General features: G+C 40.2%; 2 long non-coding RNA genes across 2 annotated transcripts; one reads left to right on the top strand and one right to left on the bottom strand.

Annotated features, from left to right (window-relative positions):
* Positions 1-216: 216 nt before the first annotated feature.
* Positions 217-2,088, bottom strand: LOC134947487 (uncharacterized). The gene is made up of 4 exons (XR_010182575.1): positions 1,978-2,088; positions 1,095-1,198; positions 628-687; positions 217-306 (listed from the first exon to the last, which is right to left on the bottom strand). It is a non-coding gene; the product is annotated as an uncharacterized LOC134947487 (long non-coding RNA).
* Positions 2,089-5,345: 3,257 nt separating this feature from the next.
* Positions 5,346-7,213, top strand: LOC134947486 (uncharacterized). Its single transcript, XR_010182574.1, has 4 exons — positions 5,346-5,457; positions 6,237-6,340; positions 6,748-6,807; positions 7,129-7,213. It is a non-coding gene; the product is annotated as an uncharacterized LOC134947486 (long non-coding RNA).
* The last annotated feature ends 17,719 nt before the right edge of the window (positions 7,214-24,932 follow it).

Raw genomic sequence — 24,932 nt, 5'->3', positions numbered from 1 at the left:
GATGTATCTCCAACCAGATGTTTGTGATAAGGACTTTGTTAACCAGACGTTGCAAAACCCAACGCGTTTCGTCCGTTAGGACTTCATCAGGGGTTTGGAATCTGGATAGTTACAAATGGAAATATATAAATCATATAGTCTTCATTAATAAGACATATTATTATCCAGGTAAGTATTCCATTGAAATCTATTGTGGATTAACATACATACCAGTTCTTATAGTAGGAGTGATTACCATTGATTAGAAAGGTTTAGAATATCCAATGATTACATCCAATCACATATTCAATTCGATAAATATAATATCTGAAACATTATCGTTATAATAATCAATAAACATTATCCTTATACAAATGATAAAAGGAAGAGGGAGGGAGAGTCAAAAGAAGAGAAAAGGGAGGGAAAGTCGAAAGAATATTATGAATGTCAATATAAATCAAATAGCTCCGTATTTATCCACATAATCAACATCAATTCAGCTGATGGAAATGATATAAAGGGCAGGGTCTACAAGTATCAGAAACCACCAATAGTTATAGAACACTCCAATTAAAGTCCACATAAAACTTCAAATTCACAATATACACACAATTATATCCACATTACAACTCATTGTACAATACATACCTAGATAGACTTCAAAAAAATATATATAAATTTGGTTGAAATTAGATGATGTTACGTTCCCTAAAAGGGATAAAGATAAAATAGTTTTTTGTCACTCAAATGATTGTTAATAGGAAATGTTCCTGTAACATCCTGTTTACCATTAAAATAACATAGATGCTACCAACAAATCAGAGAAGATATAACAACTTCCTCAATTGATTATAAGAAACCATGCTGATGTCAGTATTTAATGTAAGGTATTTAAGGTGATTCAAATAGAAGAACTTTTTTATCCCAAACTAATTAATAAATGATGTCTTTAATCTAACATGCAATGGGGAGTGGTATATTCAATCAATCATTAAGAGCCAATTAAGTTCACAGCTGTAATTTATAACCAGCAAGAAGAACTTTTTAACATCTGAAATACTAATCTTAACATCATATGGTATTTAATATTTGCACTAAATTAGTCTGGTTCTTACCTATTTTCAATCAAGAATGGTGGAACCTTATAGTCTACCTCTGTTTATACATGTCACCAAACAGAGAACTTAGGAAAATTTCAAATCCTGAACGAAACTATTCCCTGTGGACAAGTAAATCTAAATCAGTATATTACAATCATACTAAAATTAAGTAGTTACTCTTAAATTAAGGAATCCATTCATCTAATAAATTTTCAAAAAGACCATCCAATAACTAAGTTCCAAATATACAATTATAATACTCAAACTTACTTTTTACAGGAACAAGTGCAACCTCACTGAATCCCAACTACAGAATGAGAGGCAATATAAGGACATCCCTTTATAGCTCCCTTGATATTACATCACTTCCTGCTGGCTGATTAATTAATTTATTATTAGTTAGTGATGTGTTAGGACCTCATAGTACTATGTGGAATGCCATTCTTACTGGTTACCTAACAGATCCCCTAAATGATGTCTTTAATCTAACATGCAATGGGGAGTGGTATATTCAATCAATCATTAGAGAGCCAATTAAGTTCACAGCTGTAATTAATAACCAGCAAGAAGAACTTTTTAACATCTGAAATACTTAACCTCATATGGTATTCAATGATTGCACTAAATTAGTCTGGTTTTTACCTATTTTCAATCAAGAATGGTGGAACCTTATAGTCTACCTCTGTTTATACATGTCACCAAAAAGAGGACTTAGGAAAAATTTCAAATCCTGAATGATACTATTCCCTGTGGACAAGTAAAACTAAATTAGTATATTACAATCATATTAAAATTAAGTAGTTACTCTTCAATTAAGGAATCCATTCATCTAATACATTTTCAAAAAGACCATCCAATAACTAAGTTCCAAAAATACCAATATAGTACTCAAACTTACTTTTTACAGGAACAAGTGCAACCTCATTGAATACCAACTACAGAATGAGAGGCAATATAGGGGCATCCCTTTATAGCTCCCTTGATATTACATCACTTCCTGCTGGCTGATTAATTAATTTATTATTAGTTAGTAATGTGTTAAGACCTCATGGTACTATGTGGAATGCCATTCTTACTGGTTAACTAACATCAATTCTGCTTCCTGACATTATAAAAAATAAGAGGGGACAAAATCTGAATGCTACATGCGTTCCACTCTCACGTGCGTGTCAACGCACCGCACTTCCGGTTCCGGCGGAAGTACGCACCGCGTGCGTGTCACAGTCACGCACTTCCGGCGGATGTACATCACATGCGAGTCACGATCGCTGTTTGCGTGCCATGGTCCCGTAGTTCGATGGAGATGTGTCAGCGGATGTTAAATTTTGTGGTTAGCTTTAGGGATTCTTTCTGTGATGAATAAAGATTAAACAAAAATTCTTTATAAGGTCTACTATTAAAGAGTTCTTTGGTCATTAAAGTCAAACTCTTTTTTCACAGTTAGAATTGTAACATTAATATTGAATTCTAAATAGTAATAAAGTGCTGTTATCTCATAAATTAAATAAAGGTATTAATAGTGCTATTTATTAAATAAGTGTTAATCAATATAAGTGACCAATTTGTGATAAATAATATTAATTATAAACTATTTGATAAAAAAATATACTTAAAGTGACTTATTGCAATAATAACTAATAGTATTGATACGACATGTTTCAAATTTAAAGTTTAGTGTTTAATTGTCTGGTTCAAATTTCACCGACAATATTAATATAACCAACATCAACATGATTTCCCATTTACAGAAAGATTCACCACATATTACATTTCATAAGAGTTATATATTGATAGACCATGAACATACTATATATACTTAAATCATCCCTAAGTTGTATATTCCTTTTATCAAACTTAAACTAAAAAAAACAAACTATAAACATAGGGGGAGGGGGGGGGGACTGTAAGATGGCCGGACTAATAATAGGAATGGTTAAATACTATTCACTTCTCTTTTATTATGAAGACTATTATAGGAAAGACACAATATCAATATCTTCGTTTAAGCCACCAGGAGTGAGAGTGTTCAAAGAGTAGATCCAAAATGTCTCCTGTTTGGATAAAGTTAGATCTCTACTTTTTCCTCTAGGATCTGATGGAATGTATTCAAGAATGGTAAAGGAGAAATTCTCCTTAGTCACAACTGAATTGTGTTTATCCATAAAGTGTCTGGGGAGACTATGGGACGTCAGTTTGTTTTTCACGTTCCTCATATGTTCTTGTACTCTGATTTTAATCATTCTCTTAGTTTTGCCTATATACGATAGGCCACAGCTGCAAGTGATCCGATAGATAACATATTCAGTGTTACAGTTCACAAGGTGTCCTAATTTGTACCATTTCCCTGTTTCCATTTTAATATTAATGGATTTACGTTCCATAAATTTACAACAGATACACTTTGAACATGGATAACAACCCTTTGTAGGTATAATGGAGTCTGGACAGCTTCTGTGTTGTACTAAGTCAGATAGTCTACTTGGTGCTATTATACTTTTCAGATTGGTGGATTTCTGGAAGACCAGATTAGGTTTATTTGGAAGCGTAGGGCCCAAAATAAAAGCATCTCTACAAGAAAGAGATAAGATGTTACTTCCTAAGGATAAGATTGAACCAGCAAGACAACAGTTAAGACCTTTTATTACACAATTTAACCGTGAAAATCATTCAATTAGAAAAATTCTGGAACGCCATTGGGGTTTACTTTTGAAGGACCCAATTTTGGGCCCTACGCTTCCAAATAAACCTAATCTGGTCTTCCAGAAATCCACCAATCTGAAAAGTATAATAGCACCAAGTAGACTATCTGACTTAGTACAACACAGAAGCTGTCCAGACTCCATTATACCTACAAAGGGTTGTTATCCATGTTCAAAGTGTATCTGTTGTAAATTTATGGAACGTAAATCCATTAATATTAAAATGGAAACAGGGAAATGGTACAAATTAGGACACCTTGTGAACTGTAACACTGAATATGTTATCTATCGGATCACTTGCAGCTGTGGCCTATCGTATATAGGCAAAACTAAGAGAATGATTAAAATCAGAGTACAAGAACATATGAGGAACGTGAAAAACAAACTGACGTCCCATAGTCTCCCCAGACACTTTATGGATAAACACAATTCAGTTGTGACTAAGGAGAATTTCTCCTTTACCATTCTTGAATACATTCCATCAGATCCTAGAGGAAAAAGTAGAGATCTAACTTTATCCAAACAGGAGACATTTTGGATCTACTCTTTGAACACTCTCACTCCTGGTGGCTTAAACGAAGATATTGATATTGTGTCTTTCCTATAATAGTCTTCATAATAAAAGAGAAGTGAATAGTATTTAACCATTCCTATTATTAGTCCGGCCATCTTACAGTCCCCCCCCCCTCCCCCTATGTTTATAGTTTGTTTTTTTTAGTTTAAGTTTGATAAAAGGAATATACAACTTAGGGATGATTTAAGTATATATAGTATGTTCATGGTCTATCAATATATAACTCTTATGAAATGTAATATGTGGTGAATCTTTCTGTAAATGGGAAATCATGTTGATGTTGGTTATATTAATATTGTCGGTGTAATTTGAACCAGACAATTAAACACTAAACTTTAAATTTGAAACATGTCGTATCAATACTATTAGTTATTATTGCAATAAGTCACTTTAAGTATATTTTTTTATCAAATAGTTTATAATTAATATTATTTATCACAAATTGGTCACTTATATTGATTAACACTTATTTAATAAATAGCACTATTAATACCTTTATTTAATTTATGAGATAACAGCACTTTATTACTATTTAGAATTCAATATTAATGTTACAATTCTAACTGTGAAAAAAGAGTTTGACTTTAATGACCAAAGAACTCTTTAATAGTAGACCTTATAAAGAATTTTTGTTTAATCTTTATTCATCACAGAAAGAATCCCTAAAGCTAACCACAAAATTTAACATCCGCTGACACATCTCCATCGAACTACGGGACCATGGCACGCAAACAGCGATCGTGACTCGCATGTGATGTACATCCGCCGGAAGTGCGTGACTGTGACACGCACGCGGTGCGTGCTTCCGCCGGAACCGGAAGTGCGGTGCGTTGACACGCACGTGAGAGTGGAACGCATGTAGCATTCAGATTTTGTCCCCTCTTATTTTTTATAATGTCAGGAAGCAGAATTGATGTTAGTTAACCAGTAAGAATGGCATTCCACATAGTACCATGAGGTCTTAACACATTACTAACTAATAATAAATTAATTAATCAGCCAGCAGGAAGTGATGTAATATCAAGGGAGCTATAAAGGGATGCCCCTATATTGCCTCTCATTCTGTAGTTGGTATTCAATGAGGTTGCACTTGTTCCTGTAAAAAGTAAGTTTGAGTACTATATTGGTATTTTTGGAACTTAGTTATTGGATGGTCTTTTTGAAAATGTATTAGATGAATGGATTCCTTAATTGAAGAGTAACTACTTAATTTTAATATGATTGTAATATACTAATTTAGTTTTACTTGTCCACAGGGAATAGTATCATTCAGGATTTGAAATTTTTCCTAAGTCCTCTTTTTGGTGACATGTATAAACAGAGGTAGACTATAAGGTTCCACCATTCTTGATTGAAAATAGGTAAAAACCAGACTAATTTAGTGCAATCATTGAATACCATATGAGGTTAAGTATTTCAGATGTTAAAAAGTTCTTCTTGCTGGTTATTAATTACAGCTGTGAACTTAATTGGCTCTCTAATGATTGATTGAATATACCACTCCCCATTGCATGTTAGATTAAAGACATCATTTAGGGGATCTGTTAGGTAACCAGTAAGAATGGCATTCCACATAGTACTATGAGGTCCTAACACATCACTAACTAATAATAAATTAATTAATCAGCCAGCAGGAAGTGATGTAATATCAAGGGAGCTATAAAGGGATGTCCTTATATTGCCTCTCATTCTGTAGTTGGGATTCAGTGAGGTTGCACTTGTTCCTGTAAAAAGTAAGTTTGAGTATTATAATTGTATATTTGGAACTTAGTTATTGGATGGTCTTTTTGAAAATGTATTAGATGAATGGATTCCTTAATTTAAGAGTAACTACTTAATTTTAGTATGATTGTAATATACTGATTTAGATTTACTTGTCCACAGGGAATAGTTTCGTTCAGGATTTGAAATTTTCCTAAGTTCTCTGTTTGGTGACATGTATAAACAGAGGTAGACTATAAGGTTCCACCATTCTTGATTGAAAATAGGTAAGAACCAGACTAATTTAGTGCAAATATTAAATACCATATGATGTTAAGATTAGTATTTCAGATGTTAAAAAGTTCTTCTTGCTGGTTATAAATTACAGCTGTGAACTTAATTGGCTCTTAATGATTGATTGAATATACCACTCCCCATTGCATGTTAGATTAAAGACATCATTTATTAATTAGTTTGGGATAAAAAAGTTCTTCTATTTGAATCACCTTAAATACCTTACATTAAATACTGACATCAGCATGGTTTCTTATAATCAATTGAGGAAGTTGTTATATCTTCTCTGATTTGTTGGTAGCATCTATGTTATTTTAATGGTAAACAGGATGTTACAGGAACATTTCCTATTAACAATCATTTGAGTGACAAAAAACTATTTTATCTTTATCCCTTTTAGGGAACGTAACATCATCTAATTTCAACCAAATTTATATATATTTTTTTGAAGTCTATCTAGGTATGTATTGTACAATGAGTTGTAATGTGGATATAATTGTGTGTATATTGTGAATTTGAAGTTTTATGTGGACTTTAATTGGAGTGTTCTATAACTATTGGTGGTTTCTGATACTTGTAGACCCTGCCCTTTATATCATTTCCATCAGCTGAATTGATGTTGATTATGTGGATAAATACGGAGCTATTTGATTTATATTGACATTCATAATATTCTTTCGACTTTCCCTCCCTTTTCTCTTCTTTTGACTCTCCCTCCCTCTTCCTTTTATCATTTGTATAAGGATAATGTTTATTGATTATTATAACGATAATGTTTCAGATATTATATTTATCGAATTGAATATGTGATTGGATGTAATCATTGGATATTCTAAACCTTTCTAATCAATGGTAATCACTCCTACTATAAGAACTGGTATGTATGTTAATCCACAATAGATTTCAATGGAATACTTACCTGGATAATAATATGTCTTATTAATGAAGACTATATGATTTATATATTTCCATTTGTAACTATCCAGATTCCAAACCCCTGATGAAGTCCTAACGGACGAAACGCGTTGGGTTTTGCAACGTCTGGTTAACAAAGTCCTTATCACAAACATCTGGTTGGAGATACATCCATTTCGAGTTCTGACTGTGATCACCTGGCTGTAAAATCCTCACATCCAACTGTAATTTATGTATAAGATTGTAATATTGTTTTATATGAATTTTTAGAAGGTTGTGTCAATAACGAACGCTTAGGATAAATATCGTTTGTTTCTGTACAATAAAAACTTTTAATTATTGTCATACAAAAGGCATATTGGCTCCCACGAGAATCCATTTCTATATATATATATATATATATATTAAACTGGTGGTGATTAATTAAACTGGTGGTCAGGTCACTGGTCACACTATCAGCAACTTGCAAGTAGTACTCTTAAGCAGACAATCACAATATATACTGGTGGTCAGTGTGGTCACAATGGCAGTGTGGCACTCTGGCAGCAGAGTGCCAGCAAAAGTGTGCACTGTACGTTATATGTACTCCTGCTCTCAGACTCTAACTGCTCCCCACTGTCGGTGTCTCCCCCACAAGTCAGATAATATACAGTCACACTATCTATCACTTCAGCAAGTAACTAGTCTAGTACTCCTCCTAATGCTCCCCAAAATTACTAAAGTAAATAATACTGTGTCTCTCTCTACTCTAGTCTCACTCTCTATAAACGGAGAGGACGCCAGCCACGTCCTCTCCCTATCAATCTCAATGCACGTGTGAAAATGGCGGCGACGCGCGGCTCCTTATATAGAATCCGAGTCTCGCGATAGAATCCGAGCCTCGCGAGAATCCGACAGCGGGATGATGACGTTCGGGCGCGCTCGGGTTAACCGAGCAAGGCGGGAAGATCCAAGTCGCTCTGACCCGTGTAAAAAAGTTCGGGCGGGTTCGGTTTCCGAGGAACCGAACCCGCTCATCTCTAGTGTGTGTGTGTGTGTGTGTGTGTGTGTGTGTGTGTGTGTGTGTATATATATATATATATATATATATACTTTTCTGTTAAACCTAACTCTGGATCAGGGCTCGTCAAGTCCTAGGGGGGCTAGGTAGCCTTGGACCCAAAATTTTCCTGTCTGAATTCCAGTTTATGTTGGGAGGGAGGGAGGGAGTAAGCAGATGGTCTTTAACACCAGCAACCCATGGACAATGTGTGCTTGTATTGTGGCAGCCATTTCATGTGTTTGTTGAGTGTTCCTTTCCCACATGTGCCGATTGTTGAGTTTGGTCGTCCCCCATCCTGCACCGACTGTTGTGCCTGACCAGCCTAGCCAGCGCTGTCTGCAAATGTTTTGGTTTTCCGAAACCGTTTCCAGGTATGCATTTACACTCCCATAAATGCTGATAGGTGATGTAGGTTTTGACAAACATAGACAGATAGTAAATACATTATGGTGAGAGTTCCTGAGGCCCTTCCAAGATACATCCATTAGATTTCTTACAATGCTTCCCAAGTTATTTTCATTTGGTATGTAAGGTTTGCCCGATATGTGGGGCTAAAGGTATTTGAGAATGGATGAAGCTCTTTAAACTTGTTTTGACTCTGGTTTCCTTCCAAATTAAATTTTCTAAAGGTGAAGGCTTATTGGCTGCTAACCAAATTAACCCTAGCGTGAATGTGTCTGTGTGTACATGTGTTAGGGAATATAGATTGTAAGCTCCACTGGGTCAGGGACTGATGTGAATGGCCAACTATTCTCTGTAAAGCGCTGCGGTTTTTGCATGCGCAATTTAAATAGCAGGGAATAATTATTATAAACCTAATAAAATTAATTAAGCATAGTTGTGATTTTTTATTCAAAATATTCATTTTGTTTGAATTTCAGACTTCTGATAATACTCAACTACTTTTACTCAATTTTCTACAGTGAAGTTTTGAATTCCAAGCATCATGTACTACCTTGGTTTTATTTGGTTGTGCGTCTCGAAACGAAAGGCCACATCTACATCTGGGGTTACAAGTGATCTTCGATATTGTAAGGGAAAGAAAAAAGTGCACTTTCGTAAACCCAGAATTTTTAAAACTCGTTTTACTTTGGATGATTTTCGGGAAGGTGAAATTATTAAAATGTTTCGACTGCCCTCCACCTCAATTTTAATGATATATAATCTAATTAAAGACAGCATTGAACCCAAGAGCCAAAGAACAAATGCCCTCCCTGGAATAACAAAACTCCTTGCAACTTTACAGTTTCTTGCCTCTGGCTCTTTTCAATATGTAGTTTCACAGGAAGGAGGCTTCAATCAGGCTACATTCTCTCGTTTTTTCACTATTGTCTTAAATGCGATTCTACAACACTCTGATCAATTTTTTATATTGGCCCCGAACCACTACCGAATGGCAAGTAGTCAAACAAGACTTTTACGATGTAGCTTGCTTTCCTAATGTTTTAGGGGCCATTGATTGTACCCACATTCCTTACCGATCACAAAGTGATATGGAGGAGGTGTCCCGGAACAGGAAACTCTTCTATTCAATGAATATGCAAGTTGTATGTAGTGAAAATGGGAGAATAATGAATGTATGTGCTGCATACCCTGGATCTTCACACGACTCCTATATCCTACGCAATTCCTCACTTTATCAAGACTTTGAATCCCAAAAAAATTCAGGAGGTTGGTTGGTTGGTATGTTTTAATGTATGTCTTACAATATTGGTACGTTAAACATACATGCTTTTTGTCTAAAATTATAGAAAATAGTCTAATTTATTTTTTTAACTTTTCACTTTAGGTGATGCAGGATATCCAGCACGCCCATGGCTTATGACACCAATCTCCAAGCCCAAGTGAAGGCAAGAACATGCCTACAATAAGGCGCATATAGCAACCAGAAATGTTATTGAAAGGACTTTTGGTATGTTGAAAAGTCGATTCCGTTGCCTTGACAAGTCTGCTGGCCAGTTGCTTTACAGTCCCCGAAAAGTGTGTAAAATGTTCATGGTATGCTGCATTTTACACAATATATGCATTGCAGAAAAAGTCAACATTAATCTTGTCCGGCTTGAAAATCTCAATCCAGAAATTGAGCCGGCAACGGAGGATGGCGAATACTCAATTGCAAATACGGTTAGGAGAAATATCATTGCTAAATATTTCTCCGAATAAACTTTTTTTCGTTCATTTTGCAGTAGTAAGTGTCTGTTGTGTGTCCAATTTCCTGTGGTCAGTCCTTCTCAATGTTGACTGCTTTGCTGTAATAATTTTTTATTGTTTTTATTGCAAAGTTCAAAAAAAAATATTTTTATTTGGTTTTGGAAGTTTAAGTACACTAAATCCCTAATATTCGGGATACGGTCATTAGGTCAACCTCTATTGGTCGACATTGTCTCTAGTTGACACGGTCAATAGGTCATCACGAACAAGATCGACTATGAAAATGCATTACATGAGTTAATCAAATTCTATTCAATTTGTTTAAAAAGTATTCTATAATTTTCTGTTCATGTGGACTACGATAGAGAATGGTAACCTGTGCCGAGTGCAGCAGAGCGAGGCACCTTGGTAGTAGCATGGTGAGCAAACACAATGCAGTAATTGCGTTTCCCCCTAACTTTTAAGAAAAAATGACACAAAATTAAGTAAACACAATCATGTCAGCCTTTTTCCAGGACAGCCATGTTCATGTCAATTTGATGACCAGGTCGACCTAATGCATGTCCACCAATAGTGGTCGACCTAATGACTATCGACCTAATGATCCATTTCCGATAGTTATGCTACATATAGTAAGTGATGATGTTGTCAAATTTGGAATATTTTGACTTGAGGAGGGTTGCATTTATATGCCTTTTAATATGCCAAAAAGATTACAGGAATGGTCGTAATGGCCAAGCTATAAATCCTTATTCATATACAGTATGCTTCCCATATTCTTTGGATCCTTTTCTATGTGGGGGTTAAAATAATCCGAAAAGGATATGTCTCCCTGTAGGTTAGTCGTAAAGCCTGGCTCTGAGGCCACTGTTCTAAACCTAGCAATTTACTGACATTAAATGTTTTTATTGTAATTGTGGTTGAATGCCCTTCTAATTGTGTAGGTCCCATGTAAATGAAGCCTAACAGTGAGCAAAATTTATGGTTTATGAGACTTTCTTAAAGAAAAACAATGCTTGCCGTGGCCGTACTAACTTTTGGCACACTGATTTGTTTTTGGGTGTGGGGTTTATTATAGAGTTAGTGTGAGTTATTGTTATGTAACTAGGACAGTATAAACACATGCCTTGAATGTAAGTGATTAAAAAAATCACACCAAATCAAAGTTCTTTTGGATTTTTTTAATGTATTAAATGTAGTTGTATATAGATATGTTAATATTTAACAGACAAATTTTATGTATAGAATATATTGGCATACCATATAACAATTTTTGCCCCCCAATACATAAAACACATATAAACTTAGACAAAATTGTAAACATTTTCATGCAGTGTAATAAAGTCAGTGCCTGCGTGTGAAGTATTAACAATACTGTCTAGTTGAGCTGGTGGTGTGAACCTTATTTTTTTAATACATACGGATTTGCATTTTACTTGCAAAAAAAATTGGTTAACTCAGTGTCAGTGAAATTTCACATTGAGACTATTTATTATAGAATACAGGGTTGATTTCCAGCACAGCAAGGTGGATTTAGCAAATTTATTACATTGCTCTATAGAGCCAGATTTTGGATGTCGAGTGCTAAGACTTAATCATCGTCCGTTGACCATATTGTTGTGAGCCAGCTACAGACAACTTTAAAATGCTCAACAGTAGCGATGTACTGCCTAAAAATGCTCCCTCTGTCAAACCCCAGCCAACACCCAGGCAGATCAATAATGTCCATACTGTTTGTGTGGGGGGATCAATTTGTCTGTTGGTGTGGGAAGTATCATTGTGTCCATTGCCCTGCCTCCCTCAGCCACTACGGCCCGCTTGCTATTTCATGGATGGGGCTGACACTGCAGCCATAACTGGTGAAAGTCTCGGAAGCATGAGTGGTGTAATCAGTCAACTTCACAATAAATTTATTTAGTAGTAGGGCTGCTGAAGAGTGGTCGCATGCTGCTCAACTTCCTCTGAGACTGTGTTTGTGCCATTAAAAAAATGTAATGGTCTGCATCCTGTAGTTTTAAAAAAGTCTAGCAGTAAAAAATTTGCCTAGGCAAATTGCTCTGAAAAAACAATTCTGCAAGGTAAAATAACCTTTCTACTCCATGGCAGCAGCTTCAATGGTGAGATGTAGTTCAAAGTTATGGGAAGTGCAAACCACAATTTACTTAAGAATAATATTTTGTGGTCAAATGGAGTCCTAAAATCGTTGAAATATAGGGGGTAACTCATGCCAGGCCACAAAATAATTTTCATGTTGTGCTAAACCAAGTGCCCTGTAGGGGAAACAGATATAACATATGCAGAGATAATTACATTTGAGGGGGTGTTCAGTGGCAAACGCAGGATTTAGCGAGTGGGTTTTCCGTGGGTGTGTATGTATATGTGCATGTAGGTGTAATTATATATATATATATATATATATAATCCAAGATGCGACACTCAGGACACGTTTTGAATAAATTCAACCAGCAGACATGACTCATGTCTGCTGGTTGAATTTATTCAAAACGTATCCTGAGTGTCGCATCCTGGATTATCTATTCACTGCTGAAGCTATGCTGGCACCGGATCAGGTTACTTCATGGTTTTGCGAGTGCCGGACCCTTGCTATACTACATATATATATATTTATAATTAAGGTAATCGGCGGCACTTGCACAGACTGGTTCAAATAATGCAAAAGGTCTCCCTTTATTGCCTACATGTTTCAGGGAAGCTCCCCGTCCTCAGGGCCAGACAACGTTGTCTTGCCCTGAGGACGGGGAGCTTCCCTGAAACATGTAGGAAATAAAGGGAGACCTTTTGCATTATTTGAACCAGTCTGTGTGAGTGCCGCCGATTACCTTCATTCTACATTGTCATCTTATGCTAAGCTGACGAGGGCACCGCAGTATGTTGTATTTATTATTTTGAGTGCTGGAAAAATCTACGCTATATATACATACATCCTTCATACCACATTCATACATACATACATACATACATCCTTCGTACCACATTCATACATACATACATACATACATGCATCCTTCGTACCACATTCATACATACATGCAAACCACATTCATATATATACACAAACCAACACACACATATACAAGTACACATCAATACATACATACATACATACATACATACATACATACATACTGTACATACACCAGGGCACAAACACACAGGCAAAATGCACATATAAACATACAAATGCACACATAAACACTGGCTGCAAACTTACAATACATGATCTATCAGGGCCTGGGAGCAGAAGGACGGCAGAGTGAGGACGGAGCGGAGGGAGCTGCTGTTGCTGAGCATGCGCAGCCAGCAGATCCCCCAGCACATTCTGTAAGCAGAAAGCTCCACAGCTCTCTCTTGCTGCTGCAGCTCAGCGATCGCGGCTTTTGCTTAGACCCAGACAAAGCTGTCTCCGACTCAAAATTGAAATCTTGGCTCATCAGGGGGGGTTTCCAGGTACTCACAAACCCCGTCTGCGTGCGACACTGGTGTTAGAGTGTATGTGTGCTGGTGAAATCCTATCTAATGTATTTTAACTCAGCATTTTGGTTTACAGTTTGAACCCTATCCAAATTTTCCTCTCTCTGTACGTTATATCTGCTACCCCTGCAGTGCACGTGGTTTTGTCCATTTTAGAAATATTTTACTCTTGTGAACAGGCATGTTTTCCCCCTAAAGTTTGAGGTCGTTTCATACTGATTTTTTAACAGTAATGCTCAGCACTGGTACAAAGTGAAGTTTGTATCCTGAAACTTTACATAACAGAAATTACTTTTTTAAAGGTTCAAACAACAAATTAGAAAAAACTTATGTGCTCAACGTCATAATATTAATATATTGTTAGGCACAAAATCTCTGGCAAATTTACTTTGTGTGTTATGAATTCTGTCACAACTGAGGGCCTGAGCTGACGGGAGGCAGCCTCAGTTGTAGGGGCTGAGGTGTAGTGGAACCTGGGAGGTTGTATCAGACCCCTGGACATGTAAGTTACACGTAGAAGAATTGCCCGAAGGCGTGACCACGACAACCAGAATAAAAGTCAATGATGTTTATTATGACATACTCCGTATCACAGCAGCAATAAAAGGAAAACATAAAATCAGTAGTGAAATAATACAGTTCCTGGGTACTACAGGGTGGCAAAGGCCACAGGGCTCTGGTAGTATGAGACAGTTCTTATTATCTTCTAGTTGGAAAGTCCTTACCAGGCCCGACTGTAGCAATGGAGATAGCCCAGGATCGTACCAGCTGGTGTTCCAGGAAAAGCTGGGCTGCTGTGGGTAAAATGGCTGCTGTGGGTACTGGCTGGAACCAGACTGATGTTAGCACGGAGTGGATTGCTGGATGGAACCAGCCAAATAATAAATGAAGCTTGAGAGCGATGAAATATGATGGATATATGGAGCTTGAGAGCGGTGAAATAATAGTACCGGTGGTGAGAGGTAATCTGCAGAAATGATACCGGCACTTTAAGAAAAGCTGAACTCTGCTGGAAGCTAGGCTGGGAGCAGGTAATTCTGTAACTGGAAACAGATGAGTCCCAAAGGACTGGAGAGTCAGGCTGCACCGCAGATGGCAAACTGGAGCGGGTCTCTTTAGTGGAAGTTTGGAGATGGTAACTGGAACCTGGAAAACAACCACAGGAGAGAGAGACAAACTGGAACTAGGTTTGACAACCAAAGCACTGACGATTTCCTGACCCAGGCACAGGATACTTATACCTGCAGCAATGCAGGCATTGGCTGGGCAATTATGCAGATTTCCAGAGGCAGTGGATTGGAGGAACTGAGACATGTGATTGGATCCAACATGGCTGCGCCCATGTTAGAACTTGGAGGGAAAGCTAGTTTGGAAACCATGTGGAAACATAGCAGAAATGGCGGCGCCGGCCGCAGAGGACAGGAGACGCCAGATTGACAAGTGTATGCTGAGACTCGTGGATGACAGCGGAGGCCGCGGCAGACATGAAGCACCGCTCTGACAACCTGCAACTATAACACAGGAGCGGCGGCGGAGGCCGCGGAGGACGGGAAACGCCATGCAGGATTCAAACATGGCGGCGCTGTGACAGCGTCTCAGCGTGACAGGAGGGATATGCAGCATGTAGAGACAGATGGGATCCGGCCTTGGAACGCTGAGCCAGCCTCAGGGACATCTGAAAGGCAAGTAATGGCGTCCAGATACCCGGATCGTGACAGCACCCCCCCCTTTAGGAGTGGCCCCAGGACACTTCTTAGGTTTTAAAGGAAACTTTGAGTGGAAATTCCGGACCAAGGCAGGAGCATGGACATCAGACGCATTGGTCCAAGAGCGTTCATCAGGACCATAGCCCTTCCAGTCAATAAGATACTGCAACTGACCGTAACGGAAACGTGAGTCCAGAATCTTGGCCACCTCATACTCGACTCCCCGTTGAGTCTGAACTTTAGGAGCTGGAGGAAGTGCAGAATGAAACCGATTCAGGATCAGCGGTTTCAACAAGGAAACATGGAATGTCCTGGGTATTTTTAAGAAGGGAGGTAACTGGAGTCTGTAAGCAACAGGATTGATGACTTGTTCAATTTTAAAAGGACCGATGTAACGAGGAGCAAATTTCATGCTGGGAACTCTCAACCTCAAATTCTTCGTGGACAACCATACTCGATCACCCACCTTGAGAGCAGGAACCGCTCTACGCTTCCTATCGGCAAACTTCTTGTACCTAAATGAGGCTTTAAGCAGGGCTGCGGGGACATTCTTCCAGTTGTTTGAAAACTGACGCAAGGTGACATCCACTGCTGGAACAGAAGTTGCTGGAAGCGGTTGGAATTCCGGAACCTTAGGGTGAAATTCATAGTTGATGAGGAATGGTGTTGAGGAGGATGAGGAATGGTATTGATTGTTGTGGCTAAACTCGGCCCAAGGAAGGAGTTGAACCCAGTCATCTTGGGAGGAAGACACATAAATGCGGAGGAAGGCCTCCAAGTCCTGATTCACCCTCTCGGTTTGACCATTGGTCTGAGGATGGTAAGCTGTATAAAACTTTAACTTGACTTGGAGGGCTTGACACAAACTTCGCCAAAATTTGGCTACAAATTGTACTCCGCGATCGGAGATGATCTCTTCAGGAAGGCCGTGAAGTCGGAAGATCTCTTGGATAAACACTTGGGCTAACTTGGAAGCTGACGGAGACCGGTGAGGGGTATGAAATGTGCCATCTTGGTGAACTGGTCAACTACCACCCAGATGGTATTAAACTTGTTGCATATAGGCAGATCTGTAACAAAGTCCATCGACAAATGGGTCCACGGTCGACTGGGAACAGATAATGGAACCAGTTGCCCCGCAGGCGACTGGCGGGGGGACTTTGTGTTGGGCACACTTTGGGCAAGAGGCAATAAACTCCTTGACGTCATTCTTCAGAGTTGGCCACCAGTAGGACCTAGAGATAAACTCGAGGGTTTTCTGAATGCCTGTATGTCCGGCAAAACGGGAAGCATGGGCCCAATACATGAGCTTCTTCCTCAACACCGGCTTCACAAAACTTTTCCCTGGTGGGGGCGTAGAGTCCATCCCTACCGTGGAGAATGCCAACGGATTAATAATAGGATGCTTGTCTGAAGACTCTGACTCGTTTTCTTGCTCCCAAGAGCGGGAAAGGGCATCGGCCTTGCGATTCTGAGAGCCCAGACAGAACTGGAGTTTAAAGTCGAACCTGGAAAAGAAAAGTGCCCATCTGGCCTGACGAGGGTTAAGACATTGTGCGCCTTTCAGGTATAAAAGATTTTTGTGGTCGGTAAGTATCGTGATTGAATGAGAAGCTCCCTCCAACAGATATCTCCACTCCTCTAGAGCGAGCTTGATGGCTAGCAACTCCTGGTTGCCAATGGCATAGTTGCGCTCAGCTGGGGAGAACTTCCGGGAGAAGAAACTGCAAGGATGTAGATGGCCATCTTTAGCCCTCTGGGATAACACTGCTCCTACTCCAACGGAGGAGGCATCCACCTCTAAGATGAAAGGAGAGTCGGTGTCGGCTGTTTCAGAACTGGTGCAGAGATGAAACGTTGTTTTAGAAGATGAAAAGCTTGCGTAGCTTCTTCAGACCACTTGGACGGGTTAGCACCCTTCTTGGTTAATGCAGTGATAGGCGCCACAATGGTGGAAAAGTCTCGTATGAACTTTCTGTAATAATTGGCGAATCCTAAGAACCTCTGGATCCCTTTGAGGGTCAAGGGTATCGACCAATTCTGGATTGCTTGTAGTTTCTCAGGATCCATCTCTAGTCCGGAACCGGACACGATGTAACCTAGGAACGGAATGGATTTAACTTCAAAGACACATTTCTCCAATTTGCAATAGAGATGATTCACATGGAGACGGGACAGAACCTCCTTTACCCAGAAACGATGTTCCTCCAGATTATTGGCAAAGATGAGGATATCATCTAGATAAACCACGACATGGCGGTATAAAATGTCCCTGAAGATCTCATTCACGAAATGTTGGAAGACAGCTGGAGCGTTGCTCAATCCGAAGGGCATGACGAGGTACTCATAATGTCCATCACGGGTGTTAAAAGCGGTCTTCCACTCGTCGCCCTCACGGATCCGGATGAGATTGTAGGCACCCCTCAAATCCAACTTTGTAAAGATGGTTGCTCCGCTGACTCTATCGAAGAGCTCTGTAATCAAACGTAAAGGATACCGATTCTTGACGGTAATGTCGTTCAGACCTCTGTAATCGATGCACGGTCGCAGACCACCGTCCTTCTTCTTAACGAAGAAGAAGCCTGCGCCAGCTGGAGAAGAAAGTCGGATAAAACCTTTCGCCAGGTTCTCTTTGATGTACTCCTCCATGGAGTGCGTCTCAGGCAGAGACAACGGGTAAGTTCGGCCTCGAGGTGGAACCTTCCCTGGAATGAGATCAATTGGGCAGTCCCATTCTCTATGAGGAGGAAGGATATCAGCAGAAGCCTTACTGAACACGTCCGTGTAGTCTTGATATGGAGGAGGTGGAACATCAGACGACCTGGGGAAAGAAGAACAAACAGGAAGCACTTTGGATAAACAAGTCTTAGCACAGGATGGACCCCATGCTAGTATTTGTGTAGTCGTCCAGTCAATCGACGGATTGTGGAGACGGAGCCATGGAAGGCTCAAAACCACTGGATGTGTGGCTCTTGGAATCACTAGGAAGGAAATAAATTCAGAATGAAGAACTCCCACTCTCAGACGAACTGGTAGAGTCCTTAGAGAAATAACTGCGTCGAAAATCTTGCTGCCATCCACGGCAATTAAGGAGATGGACGAAGGAAGTCTCTCGGTGGGTAGGGACCACCGTTTAACATAGGCTTCAGTTATGAAATTCCCAGCTGCTCCAGAATCAAGGAGGGCAATGACGTTCCTGTAACGTTGAGCAATTTGGAGCGAGACTGGGAGATTACAATCATGAGGAGATGGAGAGGAGATCATTACTCCTAGCCAGCCCTCTCCTTGGCGAGCTGGGATCTGGAGTCCCGGACGTTTGGGACAGGCATTGATGGTGTGAGACGGAGCTGCACAGTAAAGACAAAGAGACTCAGAGAGACGTCTTCGGCGCTCAGCAGGAGTTAGACGGGAACGACCAATTTGCAATTTGCATGGGCTCATCTTTGGATGGCGACAGTTGGCGAGGAGGAGGAGCAGAAGACTTTGGAGCAGATGATCTTCCACGCTCAGTTGCTCTTTCTCTGAAACGTAAATCAACTTTCGTGCAGAGTGAGATTAGCTCATCTAACTTAGAAGGCAAGTCTCTGGTAGCTAACTCATCCTTAATACGCTCTGATAAGCCATGCCAGAATGCAGCATACAGGGCCTCGTCGTTCCATGCCAGTTCGGATGCCAGGATCTGGAACTGTATAAGATACTGTCCTACAGTATGCGATCCCTGGCGTAGACGGAGAATCTCAGATGAAGCTGAAGATCCCGGCCTGGCTCGTCGAAGATACGCCTGAATGTTGACACAAAATCAGTATAGGATGACAGCAGGGTATCAGACCTCTCCCATAACGGTGATGCCCAGTCAAGGGCTGAGCCACTGAGAAGAGAAATAATGTAGGCAATTTTGGTTCGGTCACTGGGAAAATTGCCAGGTTGTAGCTCAAAATGAATTTCACACTGGTTGAGAAATCCCCTGCAGAATCTTGGAGATCCGTCAAATTTTGCTGGCGTTGGAAGATGAAGACGTGGAGCAGAAATGGGTAAGGTGGGTGGGGTTACAGCTGGAGTCACTGTGGGTGACGCACCGGACGCGTCCGATCCACGGAGGGTTGTCTGAATCCCATCCAGCCGAGTAGAGAGATCCTGGAGACAGCGGATGATGTGGCCCTGTGCAGCCTCCTGATGTTCAAGTCGGGCTGCCAGTTCTTGCATCGGCCTGGCCGCTTGATCCTGGTCTCCGGCTGGATTCATATGGTCAGTGCTTACTGTCACAACTGAGGGCCTGAGCTGACGGGATGCAGCCTCAGTTGTAGGGGCTGAGGTGTAGTGGAACCTGGGAGGTTGTATCAGACCCCTAGACATGTAAGTTACACGTAGAAGAATTGCCCGAAGGCGTGACCACGACAACCAGAATAAAAGTCAATGATGTTTATTATGACATACTCCGTATCACAGCAGCAATAAAAGGAAAACATAAAATCAGCAGTGAAATAATACAGTTCCTGGGTACTACAGGGTGGCAAGAGCCACAGGGCTCTGGTAGTATGAGACAGTTCTTATTATCTTCTAGTTGGAAAGTCCTTACCAGGCCCGACTGTAGCAATGGAGATAGCCCAGGATCGTACCAGCTGGTGTTCCAGGAAAAGCTGGGCTGCTGTGGGTAAAATGGCTGCTGTGGGTACTGGCTGGAACCAGACTGATGTTAGCACGGAGTGGATTTTGCTGGATGGAACCAGCCAAATAATAAATGAAGCTTGAGAGCGATGAAATATGATGGATATATGGAGCTTGAGAGCGGTGAAATAATAGTACCGGTGGTGAGAGGTAATCTGCAGAAATGATACCGGCACTTTAAGAAAAGCTGAACTCTGCTGGAAGCTAGGCTGGAAGCAGGTAATTCTGTAACTGGAAACAGATGAGTCCCAGAGGACTGGAGAGTCAGGCTGCACCGCAGATGGTAAACTGGAGCGGGTCTCTTTAGTGGAAGTTTGGAGATGGTAACTGGAACCTGGAAAACAACCACAGGAGAGAGAGACAAACTGGAACTAGGTTTGACAACCAAAGCACTGACGATTTCCTGACCCAGGCACAGGATACTTATACCTTCAGCAATGCAGGCATTGGCTGGGCAATTATGCAGATTTCCAGAGGCAGTGGATTGGAGGAACTGAGACATGTGATTGGATCCAACATGGCTGCGCCCATGTTAGAACTTGGAGGGAAAGCTAGTTTGGAAACCATGTGGAAACATAGCAGAAATGGCGGCGCCGGCCGCAGAGGACAGGAGACGCCAGATTGACAAGTGTATGCTGAGACTCGTGGATGACAGCGGAGGCCGCGGCAGACATGAAGCACCACTCTGACAACCTGCAACTATAACACAGGAGCGGCGGCGGAGGCCGCGGAGGACGGGAGACGCCATGCAGGATTCAAACATGGCGGCGCTGTGACAGCGTCTCAGCGTGACAGGAGGGATATGCAGCATGTAGAGACAGATGGGATCCGGCCTTGGAACGCTGAGCCAGCCTCCGGAGACATCTGAAAGGCAAGTAATGGCATCCAGATACCCGGATCGTGACAAATTCCTTCTCAAACTTTGAGGATTTTCAAATTTAGCCACCAAAAACTTTTAACATCTGGTGCCTAATTTTGAGGAAGACATGCTCAATAAAACATTACTCTGTTTTTTAAAAGTTTCCTATGTTTTTTTCTTTTCATCAATTTTTTAGATAGCACCTTCTCGGTATCTTGTGCCAATTCTCCTTCCGGAGCCCCACACTCGCCATTGATGTCATTGCTATAAGTGTTTTTCAAGGTGTAGTTAGAGCTATTGTCTGCATTATATTTCTGAGCCTTTAAATCTACTATAATACTAAAAGAATTGGCAATTGAGCCCAGTGTTTCTTTGAAATTTAAAAACATGTCTTCCTGTTTCTGCACTATTTTTAGCACATTGCTATTTAAACTTTCCAAATTGTGGACAATGTCTTGTATTCCCAACTTCATGATAGAGTTGTATTCCACAAAGGAATCTTTAAAAAAATGTAAGTCTTCACCATTATCATTGGCTACCTCAGAATTGGAAGGAATTTCAAACACACAAGAAACTTCAGGATTTGGCGTTCTACAAGTATTGGATAACACAGATGACACATTTGAAAAATCAGAATCCTCAATAGTTTGTATGAAAGAGGGATATTCTTCATTTGAAATAATGCCATCAAAATCTTCATGGTCAGAAACATATGTCACTGTTTCAGGAGTGGTGTATTCTTTTTCCATGGTGTCTCAAATTGCATCTTTTTCAACCCCATCTGAGTCTGTTTCTGCAAGGTAGAAAATAAAAGAAAAAGTAAAAATAAATGATGAAACTAAAGATCCTAGGCATAATAGTATCCCTGGCGTGGGCTGATACCCATGTTTTTCCCCCCGCACTTTACGTATGCCTGATTCACAACAAAGAGTGACAAGAAGTTAAACTTTTCCTGGCATCAAAATGGCTCAACTAGCCTAAAGTGGCACTTAGACCCCATGAGCTTTAAAGCAACTGAAGCAGTCCTAATTTAAGGAGGGAATGCTGCAGGTATCTCTAATTCTTGATGCAATCTCTCCAATGCCGTCAACTAACACTACACCCTATAGGTATCTTGTGGAGTATGCAATTCTGCCCGATGTACCCATGACCAGGCTGCGACGGATTGAGCTGCGAAATAACAACTGCTAACAACTAATATCTAAATTTTAATTTAATAAATCTACAACTAGAAACAGATAATTTGGAGCTGCCACTCCCTAAAATTACTACCACATTAAAAAATTTCAGGTCAAAAACCAAATTCTCAATGGATAAAAATTTAACTATTTTACCTAATATTTGTCACTGTATGCTAATTCTGGTTTGATGCAATGTGGCATAGTTGTTCATTTTGGAGACTGTCACTTTCTGTTCCAAAAACCGGAAAAAAATCACTTACAGAAAACTATCTTGCCAGGGGAAAATTGGGAGCATATCAGGCTAAAAACGATTTAAGAGTAAAGAAACAACACTCGAAATTACATTGGCCAATCCATCACATGCACAATGGAGTGGCCTTAGCTTAAATATTTTAAGGCGCAGAGGTAATATGGGTTAAAAACTATTACGGTAACAGCGGAAACGGTGAAAGCAAATAAAAAATCTGTGTGGTATGGAAGTTGTTAATGGAAACAGTCATTCTTTTCAAATTTTTGTTTTCAAAAATGATATCCAAACTCACTGAGGCGTCAATGATTTAAAATTTTTGCAACTTGGATCCTACACCAGGCTGCATACATTTGGACCACAGAACTTTGACAGTTTTTTTGGCTTATGGGAGATGACAGGCTGTACCGTGATAATGTATTAAGGATGCTCACCTTGTGTAAGATGCTTTCTTTTGGTTTTTTGCTTCCTCCCTTGTTAAAAAATTAAAACAACATTCTTAATTTACAATTTAAATTATAAATAGTAAAAACATTCTAGTAACTCCAACAATATTTAATCATACACAAAGTCCAATGTATATCAACTTACCAATATTCGGTTTGCCAGAGTCCATAACGCACATTGCAGGGTCTTTTGCATGTTCAAATTTCTTGACAATATTCTCTAATATGAGGGCGAAAATATTTTTAAAGAATTAAAACCAACTGGGAACAAACAACCTTGTACACATTCTGATTTGAAAAAAAGTAACACCATCCTATGTGCAAAAAATCCACTATTTTACAAAGTAATAGAACATTTGTTTGGCAGGAAGTACAGGATAATGTCACCCCAATCCTTACTAGATTGGACTTTCCATAGTTATTCACGTAAATTTGCAGGAAAAAGCTACAGCAAACAGTGCTGCAATCCAAAGTCCCCACCTTCAGAAAATGCTAACCACGCCTGGATTCCTAAAAAGGTTTATCAATGTCCCTGGCTTGCCCCCTGTTTCCTGGTGACATATCACGCCCACTGGCGTGCGCAGCACATTTTATTAGGGGGTGCACCATCGGAGGGGTGTGTCTAGCACCGCCTTTTGGGCGTGTCTAGCACCATCTATTGATAGTCAACGCATATAAAATATCCACCTTTGTACCAATCCTAATAAAGCAGATACATTGTCAGATGTTGTGGTGTGCACCAAACACCCCTGATGGCACTCATGCAATTACACTGCTCCTCCTCAGCCTGGTCTGGCTCCCCCTCTCTTTCCCCTGCAAGCTGCAGCAGCTTACTTACAAGTCAGTCACTCACTGACACTCGCAGACTAGTTACTGCTGCTGCTGGAAAAACGAGTGACGTGTCAAAGCTGCTGCCGGCCGTCTGCCAGTTTTTAATTTGTCTTCCTAAGAGGAACGCTGGCTGCATGCTGCTTCTCATCAGTGGCTGGCGTTGGCATAGCATAGAAGGAGAGAGGTGGGCGTGTGACGGATGGACGTGCGAGCAGCATGACGTAATCACATCACATCACACTGTTTTTGTACATGGAGGTGGAGCTGGGTATTTGAAAGCCGGTGGCAGTGGCACCCTTGATTAACCCAGGCGTCTGGTCAGTAATGCAGTCTTGCAGGGTGCAGCGCAGAGGGGACAGTAATCAGCCTGCTCGGCAATCGCTGCATCAGGCATGTGAGATCGGGGTGCCAGACATTAGGGGGTGCCTGTGCGCACCAGGCACCCCCCCTGCGCACACCTATGATCACGCCTTATCATGTCGTCAGAGATCTCACCCTTGAACAGTAATTTGGTGAGGAGAAACCATTTACAGTACAAAAGCCCCTGGAAGGGGAGCTGTGGGCTTTGGCAGGCTATGCCACATTGATTATGAATTGAACGGACATAGGTGATTTTTGTTTTTGGCCCATTATGTTTGCAGCTATGTTCTAATAAAAATCCGTTTTCAGGGGTTTGGACGCTAAACCCCCCGCCCTCCCCCTTCACTAATGTGTAACAGTGGAAAGTAAACATTAATAACTATACCTACACCCAGTCCTTCTTTAGGGTCTGCAACTGCTTCCTTCATATGTTTAAAGGGGGTGCAATGCTCCCCGATGTAGCTATATCCAAAATGTAAAACATTTACCAAGCAAAGTCCTGTCAAGTCCTGCAATCTTAGAACATAGTATAATAAATACAGTTAGAAAAGTAAAATACCTTTAAACTCATCAATTTTTCCAGTATCAAGACCTCCGTTGATTCCATAAACAGCCACAGGATGTAATATGTCCTGTATTATCCGTTCCCAATTTTGGTACTCAAATTGTAAAGCTGGACCTCCTCCTGTT

This window comes from Pseudophryne corroboree, chromosome 8, assembly GCF_028390025.1.
Source record: "Pseudophryne corroboree isolate aPseCor3 chromosome 8, aPseCor3.hap2, whole genome shotgun sequence".
NCBI classification, from domain to species: domain Eukaryota; kingdom Metazoa; phylum Chordata; class Amphibia; order Anura; family Myobatrachidae; genus Pseudophryne; species Pseudophryne corroboree.
This window is presented reverse-complemented; position numbering and strand designations above follow the sequence as displayed.